Source organism: Rattus norvegicus, chromosome 2, assembly GCF_021556685.1.
Source record: "Rattus norvegicus strain SHRSP/BbbUtx chromosome 2, alternate assembly SHRSP_T2T, whole genome shotgun sequence".
Taxonomy (NCBI): Eukaryota; Metazoa; Chordata; class Mammalia; order Rodentia; family Muridae; genus Rattus; species Rattus norvegicus.
In genome coordinates this window covers 245,700,057-245,716,598 of record NC_141535.1, presented here as the reverse complement: position 1 = coordinate 245,716,598, position 16,542 = coordinate 245,700,057, and the positions used below count along the sequence as shown (strand labels likewise).

The 16,542-nt window shown below is 44.4% G+C and overlaps 1 pseudogene; it reads left to right on the top strand.

The window, feature by feature from the left end:
• Positions 1 to 15,120: 15,120 nt before the first annotated feature.
• On the top strand, positions 15,121 to 15,712 carry Rpl13-ps20 (ribosomal protein L13, pseudogene 20; annotated as a pseudogene).
• The last annotated feature ends 830 nt before the right edge of the window (positions 15,713 to 16,542 follow it).

Here is a 16,542-nt window from a genome sequence, read left to right as displayed (position 1 = left end):
TTCTGTTGATTCTTTCTATGGTCCTTTTTGTTTCTACTTGGTTGATTTCAGCTCTGAGTTTGATTATTTCCTGCCTTCTACTCCTCCTGGGTGTATTTGCTTCTTTTTGTTCTAGAGCTTTTAGGTGTGCTGTCAAGCTGCTGACATATGCTCTTTCCTGTTTCTTTCTGCAGGCACTCAGCGCTATGAGTTTTCCTCATAGCACAGCTTTCATTGTGTCCCATAAGTTTGGGTATGTTGTACCTTCATTTTCATTAAATTCTAAAAAGTTTTTAATTTCTTTCTTTACTTCTTCCTTGACCAGGTTATCATTGAGTAGAGCATTGTTCAATTTCCACGTATACGTGGGCATTCTTCCCATATTGTTATTGAAGACCAGTTTTAGGCCGTGGTGGTCCGATAGCACGCATGGGATTATTTCTATCTTTCTGTACCTGTTGAGGCCCGTTTTTTGACCAATTATATGGTCAATTTTGGAGAAAGTACCATGAGGAGCTGAGAAGAAGGTATATCCTTTTGCTTTAGGATAGAATGTTCTATAAATATCCGTTAAGTCCATTTGGCTCATGACTTCTCTTAGTCTGTCGACATCACTGTTTAATTTCTGTTTCCATGATCTGTCCATTGATGAGAGTGGGGTGTTGAAATCTCCCACTATTATTGTGTGAGGTGCAATGTGTGTTTTGAGCTTTAGTAAGGTTTTTTTTACGTATGTTGGTGCCCTTGTATTTGGGGCATAGATATTTAGGATTGAGAGTTCATCTTGGTGGATTTTTCCTTTGATGAATATGAAGTGTCCTTCCTTATCTTTTTTGATGACTTTTAGTTGGAAATTGATTTTATTTGATATTAGAATGGCTACTCCAGCTTGCTTCTTCTGACCATTTGCTTGGAAAGTTGTTTTCCAGCCTTTCACTCTGAGGTAGTGTCTGTCTTTGTCTCTGAGGTGTGTTTCCTGTAGGCAGCAGAATGCAGGGTCCTCGTTGCGTATCCAGTTTGTTAATCTATGTCTTTTTATTGGGGAGTTGAGGCCATTGATATTGAGAGATATTAAGGAATAGTGATTATTGCTTCCCGTTATATTCATATTTGGATGTGAGGTTATGTTTGTGTGCTTTCATTCTCTTTGTTTTGTTGCCAAGACGATTAGTTTCTTGCTTCTTCTAGGGTATAGCTTGCCTCCTTATGTTGGGCTTTACCATTTATTATCCTTTGTAGTGCTGGATTTGTAGAAAGATATTGTGTAAATTTGGTTTTGTCATGGAATATCTTGGTTTCTCCATCAATGTTAATTGAGAGTTTTGCTGGATACAGTAACCTGGGCTGGCATTTGTGTTCTCTTAGGGTCTGTATGACATCAGTCCAGGATCTTCTGGCCTTCATAGTTTCTGGTGAGAAGTCTGGTGTGATTCTGATAGGTCTGCCTTTATATGTTACTTGACCTTTTTCCCTTACTTCTTTTAATATTCTTTCTTTATTTTGTGCGTTTGGTGTTTTGACAGTTATGTGACGGGAGGTGTTTCTTTTCTGGTCCAATCTATTTGGAGTTTTGTAGGCTTCTTGTATGCCTATGGGTATCTCTTTTTTTAGGTTAGGGAAGTTTTCTTCTATGATTTTGTTGAAGATATTTACTGGTCCTTTGAGCTGGGAGTCTTCACTCTCTTCTATACCTATTATCCTTAGGTTTGATCTTCTCATTGAGTCCTGGATTTCCTGTATGTTTTGGACCAGTAGCTTTTTCCACTTTACATTATCTTTGACAGTTGAGTCAATGATCTCTATGGAATCTTCTGCTCCTGAGATTCTCTCTTCCATCTCTTGTATTCTGTTGGTGAAGCTTGTATCTACAGCTCCTTGTCTTTTCTTTTGATTTTCTATATCCAGGGTTGTTTCCATGTGTTCTTGCTTGATTGCTTCTATTTCCATTTTTAATTCCTCCAACTGTTTGATTGTGTTTTCCTGGAATTCTTTCAGGGATTTTTGTGTCTCCTCTCTATGGGCTTCTACTTGTTTATTTATGTTTTCCTGGAATTCTTTCAGGGATTTTTGTGTCTCCTCTCTATGGGCTTCTACTTGTTTATTTATGTTTTCCTGGAGTTCTTTCAGGCATTTTTTGATTCCTCTCTGTAGGCTTCTACTTGTTCTCTAAGGGAGTTCTTCACGTCTTTCTTGAAGTCCTCCAGCATCATGATCAAAAATGATTTTGAAACTAGATCTTGCTTTTCTGGTGTGTTTGCATATTCCATGTTTGTTTTGATGGGAGAATTGGGCTCCGATGGTGCCATGTAGTCTTGGTTTCTGTTGCTTGGGTTCCTGCGCTTGCCTCTCGCCATCAGATTATCTCTGGTGTTACTTTGTTCTGCTATTTCTGACAGTGGCTAGACTGTCCTATAAGCCTGTGTGTCAGGAGTGCTGTAGACCTGTTTTCCTCTCTTTCAGTCAGTTATGGGGACAGAGTGTTCTGCTTTTGGGCGTGTAGTTTTTCCTCTCTACAGGTCTTCAGCTGTTCCTGTGGGCCTGTGTCTTGAGTTCACCAGGCAGCTTTCTTGCAGCAGAAAATTTGGTCTTACCTGTGGTCCCGAGGCTCAAGTTCGCTCGTGGGGTGCTTCCCACGGGCTCTCTGCAGCGGCAGCAACCAGGAAGACCTGTGCCGCCCCTTCCGGGAGCTTCAGTGCACCAGGGTTCCAGATGGTCTTTGGCTTTTTCCTCTGGCATCTGAGATGTGTGTGCAGAGAGCAGTCTCTTCTGGTTTCCCAGGCATGTCTGTCTCTCTGAAGGTTTAGCTCTCCCTCCCAAGGGATTTGGGTGCAGAGAACTGTTTATCCGGTCTGTTTCCTTCAGGTTCTGTCGGTGTCTCAGGCAGGGGTCCTGCTGCTCCTGGGCCCTCCCTCACGGGAGCCCAGAGGCCTTATACAGTTTCCTCTTGGGCCAGGGATGTGGGCAGGGGTGAGCAGTGTTGGTGGTCTCTTCCGCTCTGCAGCCTCAGGAGTGCCCACCTGACCAGGCGGTTGGGTCTCTCTCTCACCTTGACTTGTCCTTTATGCTCTCAACTAACAAGCAAAGATAGAAGAAGAGCGACTAACAAACATTCATTGAATGATTTCTGTCTGAGATGCTGCTCTAAGCACTGAAAGAAAATTCAACACAATAAGCAAAGTGTACTCCTAGAATCACTAAGCACGATGAGGCCCAGAGGATTTAAATAATTTGTGCAGAGTCGCAGGGTTAGCAAGCAACCAGCTACTTAGCATGCAAGGTGCCTTACTTGGGGGATGAGTCTACCAAAATGCTAAAATCCAGTCCCAGATTTCATGATGCTAGCCATTCAAGGGCAATGAAGCCCAGCAAAGATGGCAAGCAAACTAAATAAATTCAAATAAGCATTACAGAAGGAATAAGGAATAAATAAGGACTAATGAAAGTGGTATCTGGGGGTTATGGTGGCTGATGAGGACTAATCTGTGTCTCCCTAAAATTTTCCTGTTACAGCCCTAGCTTCCAGTACCCTGGTCTGAACCGTGACTGTCTCTGTAAACAGAGCATTCAAAGTGTTGATTCACAATCATTGACTTGTCGACCTGGAAGTTAGGTCGAACCTATGAGGGGCTTACCTTGATGAGGTTCAGTGAGGGGAGAAACCCTGATCGCTGTGGGTGATGCCACTCTCCACACTGTAATCCTGAGCTGCACAGATGGCAGATGAGTAAAGAATCCACTCTTCTCTCCATGGCAGCGATCACAATGTGACCAGTGTCCTAAGCCCCCACTGTCCTGACTTCTCATCATAATAAAATATGACCTTGAACTGAGAGCCCTTATGTTGCTTTTGTTAGAGTCCTTACCTGTAGCTTTATCACAGCTACAGGAGAGCTAAGTAAGACACAGAGGTAAACTGAGGTTGCGGAGTGGCTTCTCAACCCAATATGACTCATGAGAAGATTCTAAAACAACAGAAGGAAGAAAGAGAGGGAGGAAGGGAGGAGGAGGAGAAGAAGAAACAGCTGAAGAAGTGAGGAGGCTTTTTTCTTTATTTTATTGGATATTTTCTTTATTTACATTTCAAATGTTATCTCCATTCCCAGTTTCCCCTCTGGAAACCCCCTATCCCATCCCCACCCCTTATCCCATCCCCCATCCCCCTGCTTCTACAAGGATGCTCCCTCACCCACCCACTCCCTTCTGCCTCCCTGCCCTGGCAGTCCCCTACACTAGGGCATCAAGCCTACAGAGGACCAAAGGCCTCTCCTCCCATTAATGCCTGACAAGGCCATCCTCTGCTACAAATGTGGATGGAGCCATGGGTCGCTCCATGTGTATTCTTTGGTTGGTGGTTTAGTCCCTGGGAACTCTGGGGGATCTGGTTGGTTGACAATTGTTGTTCTTCCTATGGGATTGCAAACCCCTTCAGCTCTTTCGGTCCTTTCTCTAACTCCTCCACTGGGGACCCCGTTCTCAGTCCAGTGGTTGGCTGTGCACATACACCTCTGTATTTGTCAGGCTCTGTCAGAGCCTCTCAGGAGACATCTATATCAGGCTCCTATCAGCATGCGCTTCTAGGGCTTTAAAGGAAACCAACCTGCTGACCCCTTGACATCACAAGCTTCAAACTTGAGAGCTATGAGAAAATGAATTTCTCTGACTTAGTCCTCCAAGTCAAGTAAGCAAACATAAGGGGAAAGGGAGCTTCTCTCTGACGTGAGACCACTTGAAATGAGGACTTGCAGAAAATGGAGCCAAAGAGAAGGGCACGAGAGAACCAGGGAAAGGCCGAAGCTTGTGAGGTGGTCTTATTGACAGAAATGGAAATGCTACACCATCAGCCTTCATTCACATGCTAATGGGACAGTCAAAAATTGTTTCTGATTTCCATAATGCCAGGGATAGCACCCTTTACAGGGCACATGGACTTCCTCCTAACCCAGAAGTTTGTATAAAACATGCAACAAATCTTGTGATATGGTGTCATAGGGACCATCTCCAGGAGGTTCCCATGTTAGAACAGGTGGTCATCAGCTGTTACTGCTATCAGGGAAGATTGTACAACCTTTAGTTTAAGCCAGGCTTGGGGAAGTAGGTCACTGGGGAAGTAGGTCATTGAGGGAAGTAGGTCATTGAGGGAAGTAGGTCACTGGGGGAAGTAGGTCACATAGGTCACAGGGGTGGGGGAGAGTCTTAAGGTTTTGCATCCAGGTTCCACTGACTTCCTATTCTCTTCCCACTTTTGCCACTGTGACTTCTTACTGTGATGGAATGACCCCTCTTGGACTGCAAAGTCAGAGTAAACCTTTTCTTCCTTAAATTGCTTCCTACCATGAGAGAGGTAACTACTGCGATACCCAAAGAAAAACTTTCTATAGCTATATTTCATCTCACTTTATAAGGAACCATAGAGCCACATATTCAGCAAGAAAGGGAAGATTGAGAGGTGAGAAATTTTAATGAATGTGGGAATATTCTGGAAGGGTCAGCTTCTTACGTCCCTGCCCCCACATCCTCTTCTTGCTGTGTTCTGTGAGGATAACAACCCCATCACGAGCTTCGTTGTTGCAGCTGCTTTTTAATTTGTTCTCTCAAATAAGATGTTTTTATCTTTACCCCCCCCCCCACTCTGATAAAGCACATTTATACCCCCAGAAGCCTGTGAGTTCTCTTCAAACTGGTTTTAGGTTTAACTGTAGCCTTTGAAAACAGGTCTCAAAGACCATCTACAGTACTTGCCAGCAGGGCCTGTGGAAGCAAAGACTTCCATACACCACATGTGCTCTAAGCACAAAATTACAGTAATTAGAGATGGAAAAGTCTGGGCAGCCTATCTCCAGGAAGGTTGGAGGAAGATGGTGACAGTGTTTAGTCTAGGCCTGCCCGGTTCTCTCAGTGCCACACAGAATGAACAAACCACGCACGCTTCCTCCTAGGGAGGATTACACGACATAATCAGATGTATTCTTGGCATGTTTGTTCAACGTCATGACCCATTATCTGGTCATATTCCAGTCAGTTCTCCCCTCTGAAGCACAATGGGGACATGTAGAGAAAACACTGACCATCGAGTCAGCAGATACTCTGAGGGTCTTGTAGAAAAGGCAGTGTTGAAAATAAAAAACAGGAGCTGGGGATTTAGCTCAGTGGTAGAGTGCTTACCTAGGAAGCGCAAGGCCCTGGGTTCGGTCCCCAGCTCCGAAAAAAAAAAAAAAAAAAAACCAAAAAAAAAAAAAAAAAAGAAAATAAAAAACAAGTGACCAGCCCTCCAAATGACTGGAAAACACAAAAGACTTCCCTACTTCTACACTTAATCCAAGGTTGATGTTGGCAAATTGTAGAAAAGGTACAGATAAGACACGAGGGTTTATAACACCCTTCGAACTTTAGGGAGCTAAAAGAAAAACAAAGTGCATAAGTGCAACCTTAAATAGAAGTCAAGATGCCACTTGGCACAACAGCAAATGTTAAGGAGGATAAAGGGCACAGAGGTGAAAGAAGAAAATACAAACAAAAAATAACTGTGGGCCAGAGAGATGGCTCAGCGGGGAAGGCATTTGCTGCCCAAGCCAGACAACCTGAGTTCAATCTCCAGAACTTATGTAAAGGCGGGAGGAGATGATGGATGCTACAAAGCTGTCCTCTGACCCCGACATGTGCAGTGATGTGCCCAGACCTACCCATACATCACACACAGGCACACACACACAGACACACACACATGCGCAGACACACACACAGACACACACAGATACACACACACAGACACACACACAAATATACACACACAGACACACACACACAGACACAGATACACACACACAGACACACACACAGACACAGACATACACACAGACACACACACATAGACACACACACAGACACACACAGACACACACACACAGACCTACACACAGACACACACAGACACACACAGAGACACACACAGACACACACAGACACACACAGACACACACACACACACACACACACACACACGTCTTTAAAATAAAAGAAAGCAAAATGTTGTTGAGGAACAGACCAAAGAGCAACTAACTCTAAGTTACTTGCTTTACAGACAATGGCACAGTTTAATGGGGACCTTGTAGCCGTGAAGTGTCTACTACATTAGAAGCCTACAGCTCCGCCTTTTACACATGTCTGGATTTTAATATCTACCATAATAACATTTTCAGACAATAAAACTGCTCCTTGAGAGTCTCACACACAAAACCAGCAAAAGCATATTTTGATGAGAGTCCCGACTCAAGACCAGGATCTAGAAACATTTATGGGGAAGCCTTATTGTCACATTTATGAAGTAAGGAAAAGGTTATTTAGGGTCAGAAGTTTGAAGATGAAAGCCAAGGGATGCTTCCAAAGGACAACATCAAGTGTGTGATATGTGTTTGTGTCTGTAGGTATGTAAGTACGTATGTTTGTAGGTATGAAAATATGTATCTCTGTAAGTATATATGTGCATATATGTATATGCATGTGTGTCTGCATATGAAGGCCGGAGGCTGTCACGTGTCTTTGACAAACATTCTCTGCCTTCTTTTCATAAAGATTTATTGATTTTTATTTTATAGTACATGTCTGCTTGGCCTGCACCTATGTGTGCCACATGCATGCCTGGTGCCTGTGGAGGCCAGAAGAGGGTGTTGGATCCCGTGGAACTGGAATTACAGTTAAGTGTAATCTGAATGTGGGTATTAAAGACTTCACCAGGGTCCTCTGCAGGAACAGCAAGTGTTGTGGGTTGCTAACCCTCTCTACAGCCATTCCGTCTCATTGAGGCAGGATCTCACACTAAACCTGGAGCTTGTAGATTCAGCCACACTGGCTGTCCAGTGAGTCACTGGGATCCATCTATTTCTGCCTCCCCGGCACAGGGATTATAGACAATGAACCGTCTCTGCGGCACTCCCTGTGGCTACCTAAGAGGTGAAGATGCAACCAGGACAAGGAAACGCAGCCTTGCACTACTGAAGAGTCACTGGAATCTGCAGAGTTATGGGAAACACAGGACTGCAGAAAAAATAAGAGGAGACCATGGAAGACACATCACTGGACACACCACTGTTTGGGGATGAGAAAGAGAGCACAAGTGAAGAGTAGAAAAAATGTGAAGTCAGAGGACATATTAAAGAGGAAAACAGCAGATCACAAATCCCCCTATATATAATTGTGTCGAGACTGCATGGTGTCGAAGAGGAGCTGAAGAAAAGAGAAGGTTGGCCCAATAGAGCAACAGTAGACACGTGCAAGGACATTCCGGGGCCAATGAGGGACAAATAACTAATTGTCTTAAAGAACGTGCAGGAGACTCTTCCTGAAGAAGGTGATTTCCAGCCTGCTCTTCCTCACACATTGACAGGGAGAACCCTGAAAAGCCCAAAGACCACAGCTTTCTAAAAGAGAGAGTCGGGAGGCAGAAGAGACACTCAAAGCACAATTAAGATTCCGTTCTCTCTTCTAGAATCTTACAGTGAGAAAGGACCTCAGAGACATCAATCCAAGACTGATAACATGGCTCAGTAGGTCAGGCCCCCTTCTTCCAAGACTGAAAACATCAGTCAGGTCCCCAGGACTCATATGGCTGAAGAAGAGAGCCAACTCCCAACATTGTCCTCTGACCTCAGAATGAGCCTGTTGTACCCTAAATTTTTAAGAATTATCTTTACAGTGTTCAAAGCTATCCAGCTTGTAGCTAATAGCGGTCCTCATTCCGTGGGTTGGGCCAAGCCTTTCCTTTCTCGCCATCACCTTGAGAATCCCCGGGTTTCTGGCTAAGTTACTCTGGGTAACACTGGTGGAAGATGGTAGGTCACTGACTTTGCTTTTGTCCATGACATCTGCCTTCAGATCGCTCTACATGCCCAGGCTCTGTGCATCACCCCTTATCCCTGGGCCACCAAGAGCACAGAAAACCCGCCTGGGTTTCGAGCCAGACACATGAGCGAAGGAGACCACGCCTGTCAATCTTTTCATCTCCGAGATACCTATCTCATTAAAACCCAGGCTTCTTTGATGATCACACAGGCTGAGTGAAAACATGCCCGCAGTACACGCCCGGAGTACACACCCGGAAGTACACGGAGGGGATAATTATAAAGAAAGGATGTTTTCTATTTTGTCCGTAAACTTCTTTTTTGAATATGCAAAATATTTTTATTAAAATCTTGCCATTTATAACATCAATTGTAAGCATAGGGTTTAATGGCATATAAAAAGAAAAGGCATTTTGGTGTGAAGAAAACTGAGAAAAGTAGGTACAATGACTGTCAAATTTAAACAGATTCGAACTGAATTAAACCCGAGATTTGTTTTCTTTCTTTTCTCCCATTTGGCCAAGCATTTCTATTTATGTTTTTGGATTCTTTGATTTTTTTTTTTGGTTCCCTAAAAGTCTAAATATGTTCTACTGACAGTTTCCCCTAGCTCAGGAGTGTGTAGCTATAGGTATATAGATACCTTTCCACCTTGCATAAGAAGTTCATGGATGGTGCAGATCCACGCCTAGAAAGGAAAAGAGAAACTTGCACACCAATTGGTCGACAGCTGTCTTTCCAAGTTGAAAACGGGATCATCATTCATCCTGAGTTACTTTAGGAAAACTACTCATCCTCCAATACAAGGAATATTTTTTGCCCTGCCTATTTCCAAAAGAGAAATAGTCAAAAAAAATATTCCTGTTTTGGGAATGTGTTCTATCACAACCTAGTGGCTTAAAGGGTGGGTATCCCAGAGCGATGGAGAGCCCTGGTTCACTGTATGGAGACCAGCCTCGGCTTCTGTCTTCCAGCTCTTGTCAAGCATCCCATCGGTTTGCCGCAAAGTTATTTTACAAGAAGAGGAATTAGTTAGAGGAAATCTAGTATTTAATTACTTAAAATAGGAGCCGCAGTATTGAGAGAGGTAAAAGAAAGCCGGGAGAAAGCAAGGCATGCAGATACCTTGCACTGGGACAAAGAAGCAAGGGTTCTTAGTCTCTCTACCGGTACACCGCACCCCCTCACTCCAGACTGAACTTTTTGGTTCTTTTCCTTACTCCTATCCCACTTCTGCAGAAAGGGTTTATTCGTACTGAAGGATAAAGGTTACCGAACAAGACTATTACGGAAGGCATGTAATTTGTAGTCATTATATCCTACCTCGGTATAATTTCTGTAGCTGTTTAGTATAAATAACAGAAAACACTTCAGCATGTTGGCTCTGTGTGTTTCCCCATTACGCCATTTGCAAGTCGCAATCATTCATTTAGAGCCTAAACTTCTCTTTGTATATGGTATTAAAAGCCACAGTCGAGTTAGATCCAGTTAGGATCTACTTTACCGCAAGGGTCATCTAGAAGCTCAAGTGCACAGGGACAAGCCTCCCTCAGAAGCTAAACTCGTGTAATTATTCCTGCTACAACTTCCCTAACTGTTTGCTGGCGTTGCTATTTCTCATCTTGAACTTCTAGCTAAGCGCCCAATATTTGGGGGGGGGGGGGGAACCAACAGATGTTTCGTGTTCTGTCTGCTCTTTTTCACATTCTTGCCTCTTAACGAGAGATCTGGCGCAGATTTCGTTTAAATACAGTGGAAGAGGTTCAGCCGTGTGCAACGAGATGGACCACTACGGTGGCTGGAATGAGCAGTCCCCCCACCCCCCACGGGCTCAGGTGTGTGAGCAGCTGATGGTGATGTTTGAAACAGTTGCGGAACCTTTAAGAGAGGTTCTTGCTGGATTCCTCGGGGGGGGGGGGGGATGAGATTGATGCACTTGGCGCCACTTCAGCGAGCTTCCTGCTCCTTCTGTGCCTTCCTCCCCAGAGGAATCACACGCCCCAGCAAGCTCTTCCTTCTCTGCGCGCTGTGGTCAGCAACAGAGAGGAACTAACGCAGGTACCGTGACTCTGCGTGCCAGGCACAGTGAGGCATGAACTCTGATCACCAAGTAGAAGACCAACCAGAGAATGGACGCGCTTATTCGTCCATTCATTTCTTTATCTATTCATTTATTTGATTAGAGGGTGCATGCGACGCAGCATACATGTAGAGGTCAGAGGACAGCTTGAGAGAGGTGACTCTCTCTTTCTACCAAGTGGGGGTGTCTCAGGCATCGAACTCAGGTTGCTCCATGGCAAGTGTCTTTACCCACCATACCATTTTGACAGCTCACCAGGCATAGTGTAAGTGGAATCTAGCTGTGAGTGTGGCACACACACACACACACACACACACACACACACACACACACACACCTATAGCTAACATAATTACATCTGAGTCCTTCTCCATTGACCTGTGGGTTCAAAAGTCAGCCCCTCACCATCTCTGTGCTCCTGTCCCCTATCTGTGTTGTCTCCCTTGTTACATGAGACTAATTTAAAAATGAAGCAGGTCAAGAGCACTTGGAAAGTGTGCCAGCTACGAGTGGACACAGATGATTACTGCTCTCTCACACACTGGGAGAAAAGGGCTGCTAGCTAAGGTTTGGACTGTGACTACTCATAAAACAGTAGGGATTTAATATTTCTTTGCATGTGATATTCGAGGCTAGAAACGTGTGGACAATTGCAAGTCTTTTCTAAAACTCATCTACAAGGCACAACCCAGAATGGAGCATTTGTACGTACAATTCCCTGGAGGAGCAAACTCAAGCCGGGCCACAGTCTCTGTCTCTCTCTGTCTCTCTGTCTCTCTGTCTCTCTGTCTCTCTGTCTCTCTGTCTCTCTCTCTCTCTTTCGAACACACACACACACACACACACACACACACACACACACAATCGAACAATTAGAACCTCTACAAAACTTGTTTCTTAATCATCGCATCAAAGTCCCCATGAGTTCAGAAGACCCAGACATGTGATGGGTTTGGTAATCACCACCCTATTCGTTCACCACCAGAATTATTACTCATCTTCTTCCAACTAAATTGTGTTTCAAACAAAAATTTACGAAAATAAAGCAATTTCTCAGAATAGGAGGAATGTAAAAGTATCCTCTTCTCTTCTTCCTGGTATTAGGACCATACTCTAAACAATTAAAAACAAACAAACAAACCATCAAAGAGAAAGCCTCTATTTGGCAGGGTCATCCTCACTGACCTGCACAGCAGAGAGATCCATATCACCGCTTTAGAAACACGGAAAAGAGAAAAACTGAAAGAGTATGACTAACCTGGCCATCTCATTAGAAATAAGAGACGTTTTGGTTTCTTTCTGCATTATCCTTGCAGAATCAACGGCAGTGATGTCCCCACACCAGAGGTAAGCCTGTGTAGCCAAACAATGGGGTCAGTGTGATCTCCATACATGTGTGACTCCTTAGGCCTGCCGTCATAGCACATGTTGTTCTCAAAGCCTAAAGAATGCTGAAGGGAAACTGGCTGGTTTCAGTAGAAATCTAAAGTGCAGTTAGAGATTACAGCCTCTGCTTGGGTAGAAACAGAGTTCCATGTTGTATGCGTCCTAACATCTAATCTGAAGATAAACTAGTTTGTCCTGAAACAAAACCATAAGCAAAATTTCAAAAACCACGACGTGTTGGGATTAAGTCATCTGAATGAGCTGTGTGGATTCACCCATCCAACTAGCATGTTCCCTGGACAGTCAATGCCGTTTGTCAAGTCATTAAAATCTACCACATACATCTACACAATGGAATATTACTCAGCTATCAAAAACAATGCCTTTATGAAATTCATAGGCAAATGGTTGGATCTGGAAAATATCATCCTGAGTGAGGTAACCCAATCACAGAAAAACACACATGGTATGCACTCATTGATAAGTGGCTATTAGCCCAAATGCTTGAATTACCCTAGATGCACAGAACACATGAAACTCAAGACGGATGATCAAAATGTGAATGCTTCACTCCTTCTTTAAAAGGGGAACAAGAATGCCCTTGGCAGGGAATAGAGAGGCAAAGATTAAAACAGAGACATGTGGAAAGCCGTAATAGCTTCTGCCGTTACAAGATGGCGCTGGCTTCCGTTGCGGCAGCCCAGCTCCTCCCTGTAAACAAGCTGTGTGTGCATGTGCAAGAGTGTGTTCGCGCCAAGTCTTTGCCCACCCTGGGGCGTGCCAGTGAGATCATGGGTAAGCGACCAATCAGGCATGGACGCGCCGTGCTAGGGTTTTATAAGCAGCGCCTTTCTGGGCCCCAGGTGTCTCCTCTTCAAGATGCAATAAACGCTTTGCTGCAGAAGGATCCTGGTGTCCGCGTGCGTTCTTGCTGGTGAGACGATAGCGTGGGACAGAGACAGAAGGAACACCCATTCAGAGCCTACCCCCCATGTGGCCCATACATATACAGCCACCCAATTAGACAAGATGGATGAAGCAAAGAAGTGCAGGCAGACAGGAACTATATGTAGATCTCTCCTGAGAGACACAGCCAGAATACAGCAAATACAGAGGCGAATGCCAGCAGCAAACCACTGAACTGAGAACAGGATCCCCGTTGAAGGAATCAGAGAAAGAACTGGAAGAGCTTGAAGGGGCTCGAGACCCCATATGAACAACAATGCCAACCAACCAGAGCTTCCAAGGACTAAGCCACTACCTAAAGACTATACATGGACTGACCCTGGACTCTGACCTCATAGGTAGCATTGAATATCCTAGTAAGATCACCAGTGTAAGGGGAAGCCCTGGGTCCTGCTAAGACTGAACCCCCAGTGAATGTGATTGTTGGGGGGAGAGTGGCAATGGGGGAGGATGGGGAGGGGAACACCCATAAGGAAGGGGAGGGGGAGGGACTAGGGGGATGTTGGCCCGGAAACCGGGAAAGGGAATAATACTCGAAATGTAAATAAGAAATACTCAAGTTAATAAAAAAAAAAAGTTTTGCAAAAAAAAAAAAAATCTACCACAATTTCCCCGAACCGATTAGATTATTTTCCTGTCTTATGAAGTTTATCATGGTATCATGGACCCTTATAGGTAGTGAAATCATATTTTCCAAATACTATATTAAATCTTTTGTCTATTTTATTTGCTTAAATACTCATTAACTTTCATACTCCCTGGGAAGATATGGATTTTGCAGACCACAAGACTAGTTATCCTGCTTATAGATGTTGAAATCAAAACTCAAAACCAGACCGACTCACCTGCAAGGCTGGTTCTATTAACCATTGCCCTCCCTCCTCTGGGAGCCACAGACCTGCATACCAATTACTGAAACACCACACACACTCACACACACCACACACACACACAAACACCCCACACACCACACACACACCCCACACACCACACACACACACCACAGACACACAAACACCCCACATACACACCACACACACACCACACACCACACACACAAACATACCACACACACAAACACCACACACACACACACACAAACACCACACACAAACAACCCCCCCACACACACACACAAACACACACAGAGCAGAAAAACACATGCATGGATGCTGCCACAGTGCATGCCTCTGGGTTTCTAGGCTGGGGGGACACACAGAGGAAGAAAATCTGCGGTTAAATTTGGCTAAGGGAAGCAAAGCCCCAACCACATGGCGGGACTTAATGTCAGAAAACGTTGATCCCATAACCTGCCCACCCATCTATAGTGGCTAATCCTCCTGCAGGGTTGGTTAGTTGCAACTCTGATGGGAAGCAGTTGTGCATGCTGCTGCTGGGTAGTCCAGTTACTATTTCTCCCGTGTGTGGATGCACACTGTGTCTGCCCTACGACTGAAGGCCATCGGCAGGCCAGTTGGCCAGAGACAGGACCACAGTGTAAGCTGAGCACCTTTACTGGCTGTGATAGCTGGTGTCTGTTGGTTTCAGGGAAGCATACCCAGTGGATTCCAAAACAGATGTGTTCACACCCTGATGGCCCCTCGTGTGTTCACACTATGATGGACCCGCAGCAGCTTTGCTGGCCCTCAGGGAGGACAGACAGATACAGCTGTGCCCAGCACAGCAGCTGGCCCAACCAGAAAAACGTAGGTTCACAATTTATCTCACTCTTTGGTTCCTTCTCATTATACTTCAGAATTTCTTAGCTAACGCCTAGCCGAGGCCTTCTAAAAAAATGTTTACTGATATCTTTATCCTTTATAAAGATATCTTTAACCCTTTCTGCTCAGCCGTTCTCCTGTACAAGAGGCAACCATGGTGCCCAGCTGGAATGGCATGATCCTGAAGCCCCACTTCCACAAGGATTGGTTGGTTCAACCAGCCAGTACTTAAGATCCGCAGCCGCAAGGCCAGGCAGGCCAAAGTGCCCCTCCCCCCATGTCTGGTTCCGACAGGCCCATCGTGACATGCCCTATAGTTAAATACCACACCAAGGTCTGGGGCTTAGAGGAACTCGGGGTGGCTGGTCCACAAGAAAATGGCTCACACCATCGGCATCTCTGTGGACCCAAGGAGGCGAAACAAATCCACTGAGTCACCGCAGACAAACGTACAGCGCTTGAAGGAGGGCTACCACTCCAAGCTCCTACTTTTCCCCGGGAAGCCTTCTGCTCCGAAGAAGGGAGACAGTTTTGCTGAAGAACTTAAATTGGTCACGCAGCTAACAGGACCTGTGATACCCAACCGGAATGTGTACAAAAAGGAAAAGGCCAGAGTCATCACAGAAGAAGAGAACTTGAAGGCCTTTGCCAGTCTTTGCATGGCCCGTGCCAGTGCCCAGCTCTTTGGCATCCAAGCAAAAAGGGCGAAGGAAGCTGCAGAGCTGGACGTTGAAAAGAAAAAGTAATGTGCAGTTGGAGAGTTGTAATAAATTTTCCATAAAGCAAAATAAATAAATAAATAAATAAATAAATAAATAAAACCAAGATATCTTTTTAAAGAAATATCTGTATCCTATATAAAGATGATCTTTATAAAATAGGGTTTTTTTTTCCCCCTCTTCAAATGATAGAGAAACAAAAAGATAAGGAAAAATGCTGAGTTCAAACTGGCAACTTTTATAGCAGGTGCCTGTAAGCAACGTCAAACACTCGTGGGAGGAAGCTAACCTAAATCAGTCCGCACCTGAGACCCGCATAGCATTCCTATGCCCATCTTTGTTTTTCTTAAGCTTAGCGAAGGTGTTTCGGCCTTCAGCCTCTCGGAGCTGAAACTAGCTGCAAGTCTGTAAAATCAGTGAGAAGCACGTCGGATGTGCACAGATATTTAACAGATCTACTAAAAACCACCATGTTTCCTTCAAAACATCCTTTAAATATTGTTACACTTAAGGCCAAGTTGAAATTTCTGCAGTTATAAACATCACTGAGAACACTTCCTTAGTGGCAGCAAACTATGTTTTTTAACAACCGTGATACCAAAAAAATCTTACTTTAACTTTAATTGTCTGTAAAACTTCTATATGACCTGAACAACAACAACAAAAAAATTTCTCACCTGGTGGTGGTGCTGGGGGTCAATATAGTTAATCCTAGCACTCAGGAGGCAGAGGTAGGCGGATCTCTATGAGTTTGAGAACAGTCTGATCTTACAAAGCTAGTTCTAGGGCCACAGAGAAACTCTATGTCTCCAAAAACAAAGACAACAAAACCAAACAGAAATTCTCAGTTTCTCTGC